Below are 5,949 nucleotides of genomic sequence, written 5' to 3'. Positions count from 1 at the left end.
GATCATATAGGCCACCTACATTTTTGTTAATATCATTGCAAAATGGTCTGAGAAGAACAACATTGGCAGGGAAATTGAAGCATAGCAGATATGTAGTCATAATGTATTGGGCATATAGCCTACTACAAACTTCATTGCTACGGAACTGTTTTTAATATGGTTAATAGGTTAATATGTTTACGTAAAAAAAAAAATCTAAGCAGTCAATCTCTGCTTGCATTTTGACCCAGAAAGTGATCTTGACTCAGAAAAGGTTGGTGACCACTGTTGTAGAGCATGAACCTGCAGGAGCAAGTCACGGCTTTGATGTTTGCAGAGAACTACAGGGTGTTGTCCAGGGTCACGCCAAGTTTCTTTGCACTCTGGGAGGAGGACAGTGTGGAGTTGTCAACCGTGTTGGAGAGGTCTTGGTGCGGGCTGGCCTTCACCTGGTGGAAGAGCAGCACTGTCTTGTCGAGGTTGAGCTTGAGGTGGTGGTCCCACATCTAAGCGGAGATATCTGCCGGGCACGCAGAGATGCGTGTCGCCACCTGGGTGTCAGAAGGGGCGGGGGGAGAAAAGTAGAGTGTCATCCGCATAGTAATGATAGGAGAGACAATGTGAGGATATGACGGAGCCAAGTGACTTGATGTATAGAGAGAAGAGGAGAAGGCCTAGAACCTAGCCCTGGGGTACACCAGTAGTGAGAGTATCTGGTGTAGACACATATCCTCTTCATCACTTATATCAGTACGTTTGTAACATGCTAAACCTTACTCTATTTGATCTAATTAGCCTTACGTAATTTGACACTCTCATAGACCTCCATGCAAAAAGGTCTGCTTATCTCACGGGGACAGATTCTTTGCCTCTTCGTCTCTGGCGATAGCTAGTGATAGTGATGCACAAACTAGGTCTATTTGCCATCAACTGGCAGCATTTACTCGCCAGAATCAGAAGCTTGAAAAAGTTTGAAAGCAGCATTAGATTTTAAGCTGAACATATTTTATGATGGTTTTTATTTTATTTTAGGTCACTTTGCAGTCGAAGAAAATAGTTTCAGTATAGTTTTAATTGTTTCAATGTTTTTCACAATTATTTTAGGTTACTAAATAGTTTTTCCAATTTGTGGTTATTTAGTTTAATATAATAACCTTGTATTCTACAGTAATGTCCTCAAAGCACTACAGTAAATACTACAGTAAAGTCCACAAAAACGCTACAGTGAATACACTACAGTCATGGTTGGGTAGGTTACTTTCCAAATGTAATCCGTTACCGTTACTCGTTACCTGTCCAAAATTGTAATCAGGAACTCAACTTTTGGATTACCCAAACTCAGTAATGTAATCTGATTACATTCAGTTATTTTTAGATTACTATCCCCTTAAGTGACATTAGAAGAAGAAAAAAATGTATGTTACCAATTGAACGACATCTATTGCAGGATAAAGTTCAAGTTCAAGTTTACATAGCTGGCCATACCACTGCTGTCATCCTTACCTCCAAGCATTTATTCAAGTTGGATAATCTTTGGATGCCGACAGCAGTAGCAGCAATGGAAGACATATATTGGACTGTAGGCCATTCCTGCTAATTTCCAGAGATCCATGAAATACATTTGGTGTGTCATAATAGTGGTCTCAGATTTGTGGTCAGATTCGCTCAGTTGGAACAAATTTAAATTTGCTCATTTTTTCAATGCTGATTTGAATGTCATTGAGAAAACAGAGAAGTGTCAAATATTTTGTTTAGCAAAAATCCTTTCTGAATTTAAAAGTAGTCCTCAAAGTAATCATCTAGTTTTTTTTAAGTATCTGTAATCTGATTACAATATTTTTGCATGTAACAGAACGGATTACAGTTACCGTTTTTATTTTGTATAATCCCTTACATGTAATGGATTACATGTAATCTGTTACTCCCCAACCCTGACGACAGTCATGTCCGCAAAAACACTACAGTGAATACTATAGTATACTAGTCATGTCCAAAAGAACACTATAGTAAATACTACAGTATACTACAGTCATGTCTGCAAAAACACTACAGTGAATACTATAGTATACTAGTCATGTCCAAAAGAACACTATAGTAAATACTACAGTATACTACAGTCATGTCTGCAAAAACAGTGAATAATATATTATATAAATATAGTAATACTACATTATTTAGATCATAGTAAAATATAGTATATTTTCATGTGGGTTGACTACCCACATGAAAATATACTATAGTTTACTACCTGCTGCTTGTCTTCACACACTCAACACAATGGCCAAAAGTGCCAGGAATTCTCTCTTTCAATACGTTTTGACGGTGTGTGTCGCCTTCCATTGGTGTTGTAGCATTGCCAACGCTAACTTGTTATGTTCATTATTGATGTAAAAAAACACAGAAGTCCAATTGATGATTTAAACATTCGAAGTCTATTGTTTTAAAGGAAAACCTGCAAGTCTGGTGGTAGTGACCCTAATTTACAGATTACAGAGGGGATTGTTTTGCGAAACAGTTGTTAACCCTTGGTGATGCATCTTAATCAGACTAACTGGATGATGAGCCTCGGGGAGAGACTTGAGAAACAGAGTGTTAGTCCCAAATTGCACTCTATACGCTGGCCCTGGTGAAAAGTAGTCCACTATTTAGGGAATAGGATTCCATTTAGGTCATAGTCAGAGAAGAAGAAGCGTGCTACATGTGCCGCCTAATCTGGCCCAGACAAAGTAATTTCACTAATTACCAAAAGCGCACTAAGCAAACACAAGGAAATAAGAACGAATTGGCTGTCTCCCGCAGATCACCCTGCGGGGGGTCCTGTCTAATTTTTAAGAGACTAGGGTATTGTCGCTGGCCCGGCCTAACACGTACAGGGCAGAGCGACCCCAATAAACACACACACGCAACCCAGCCTTCTACTCCACAATCCCCAACCAGCTTGGCGGCAGATGGTGGAGTCTGCGCAGCATGTAACCCCCCTCCTCCTCCACTCCCACCCCTCTTCTCTTTTGTGCTCCTCACCGTGGCGCGCTCAGGGGTCCACCAACAACAGCCAACACCCCCTTCCCTACCCTGCCTCTATCTCTGTAGCCATTGTTGCGTGGGCTACTAAGAAGGGGTGCAGTCAGGTGTCCTAATGCGCCTGTCAAGGGGGGAATCGAGAAAGCCGTTTATATGTTCTGGGCGGTGGTGTTGTGTCACATCCACCAGCAGCCCCCTGTTCTGTTCTTCAACCTCTGTCCCTATTTCACTTTAAAGCGATAGTTCACAGAATTTACAAAATTACTTATTTGTTTCCTCACCCTGAAAGCAGTCTATAGACATGGACACAGCGCAATCACGTTGAGTTTGTTTACCAAGCGACTGTCACCAACTGCTAACTTTAGCATTTTTTTTTACCAAAAACAAATGGAAGTCAATGTACCCGATAATGGCATGTTTTACATTTCATGCCAAGATCATCCCCAAATCTCTGAAAGGGATTGTGCAGCTTGCACTTTTCAGCTGCTCTGTGGTGCACCAGAAGTAGTTGAAGGGCTGTGGGTTTGGGGCTGGAAAGATCTATTTACCTGATGTGTGTGTCCCAAAATATTTATCCAGTTTACCTGAACATCCCTAACATAGCCTAAGCAATGATATAGCTTGCTTCCCTAAAAGCTGCAAATCAAATGTTGGTGATTGTGCAAGAAAAACACTAGGCTATAGCAACTGAGCACAGACACTTAAAATGCCAATCCAAAATATAAGACAAGGGTTATACTTGTACCATACTTTTCAAATGATTTTTTAAATTTAACCTTTATTTAAGTAGTTTAGTCAGATAATTAAGAACAAATTTTTATTTACAATGACTGCCTACCCCAGACAACGCTGGACCAATTGTGCACCACCCTATGAGACTCCCAATCACAGCCGGATGTGATGCAGCCTGGATTTTAACCAGCTACTGCAGTGATGCCTTTTGCACTGAGATGCAGTGTCTTAGACCACGGCGCCGCTCGAGAGCAGTGACCTCCACCTTATAGGATGAGCCGAACAAATGCAGTCATGTACCACCATGTCACATCTACAATATAGACTATGGCCCTTTTAAAAGGGGAACCATTATCATTGTGCTCTCACACTATAACTTTTCTTTTATCAAAATGGCAATAATGTTTGCAGTAACTCCAAATATTGTTAGCATCATGTCCTGAAATGACAGCATTACATCTATACTTCAGAGGCACTATTTATAGATTCCTCCATACATCAAAATACTACGCAGAGCAAACATGGTGACCAAAATAAAATGGCGGAATGCAGCATTTTTTTTGCACTGTCACGACTGTTATGTAACAGCCAGGGGACTTGAAGGTTCCTGCTGTGATTTCCATATGACCCCGGGTGGGGACCCTGGGGACCCTGGCACACGTGTCCTCTCAGTGGATGACTCCTGGGTCCTGGGGGCAGGGCCAAGAGAGCTGGGGGTCACTGGACAACTGTGACCCTCAGATGGAGGAGAGGGAGTTAGGACAGGTTGAAGGGCCAAAATGTGAAGGGTTTGTTCTCAAAGTGGATTACATTTACATCTTATTACCATGCAAATGGACTGGTTACTTGATGCTATTGCCAGATAAGCCGGACCACACAGTGCTGTGGTCAGTGATGTAGTGGTAAAAGAATAGGTGGTGCATAAACAGAGTTTATGTGTGTTTACCCTCCACTACACCACTGGTGATGGTGCCAGATTTGACCAAATGGGCTCTGGAACACATTTGATAAATCTGCCCACTGGGCACACCATGTCATTTCAACATGGATAACTGTGTAATATTTGGTTGAGATGTTGATCAATGAGATTACAACCTATATTCACCCACTCAAAAAGATAATTGCATTTCCAATGTGCTATCACATATAAAAGCATCACCAAATTCCAATGGAAAAACAATGTCTGATTTTTGGTTTTAGTTGTCACCCAAATGTCCATCAATGCACTTCCAACCATTTAAAAGCACAACGAAGTTCAAATGGGAATACAATGTTAGATATTTTAATTATTTTTTACAACAGATTAGTGTGTTATCACTGTGCTTCATCTAATAGTAGAACCAACCCACTGGGCACAGACGTTAGTTCAACGTCAAGCTTTCATTAACAATTGTTTGAATTTTCAACTAATGTGAATTCAACGTGAAATCAACAAAACATTTCACCCTGTTATTGAATTTAAGTTAAAAGTTAGGTGAAGAAAATACTAAATCCCCTTATGTTGATGACTTTTAGCAAATCTAATCAGTTTTCCGTGTTGATTAAAAGTCAACCCATTGATTTTCTTGGTTGAAATGCTCAGTGGGAAGTGACCTCGATAGAAGTTGAGATTACCTTAAAAGTACATGGTGCAAGTGATTAATGTCGTTCGAGATTCTGTGCAGATTATTACAGCAATTGTGACGATCATCACAGACCTGCGATGATCTATGCATGGGGATGCTCTATTGAACATGCACACTTTACATGATTACTTAACACATTTATAGTTAGAGTAACCTCAATGTGGCCATGGATGTGTTACTCATTTTAAGGTTTTAACGTTAAATTAAGATAGCCTTAACTTTAGGCTATTTTGCTTTATTACAAAAGTAATATTGAATTGAGTTTGGTTGACAACATTTTAAGGACATGTATCTACTGCTTGGATAGTTCCATCTGGGCCACTGGCTTAATACCATTCTTTAACTTTTTTGTTGTTGTTTAGATTGGAGACATGAATCCAACATCATTTGTTAACAAGTTAATAGGCTGTTTATTGTATTTCAAAAGTGATATTGAATTGTGTTTGGTTGTCAATGCGACCATATCTCAACATTTGAAGGATGTTTTTCTTCTGCTTGGATAGTTCCATTTGTGCCACTGACTTAGTCTGACTTTAATTCCAGTTTGTTTACAAATGAATAATTGTTATGTTGGATTCGCATCTCCATCTCA

The sequence above is a fragment of the Oncorhynchus masou genome, chromosome 4 (assembly GCF_036934945.1).
Source record: "Oncorhynchus masou masou isolate Uvic2021 chromosome 4, UVic_Omas_1.1, whole genome shotgun sequence".
In the NCBI taxonomy this organism is placed as follows: domain Eukaryota; kingdom Metazoa; phylum Chordata; class Actinopteri; order Salmoniformes; family Salmonidae; genus Oncorhynchus; species Oncorhynchus masou.
The sequence above is the reverse complement of the archived record's forward strand: the minus strand, read 5'-3'. Positions refer to the sequence as shown.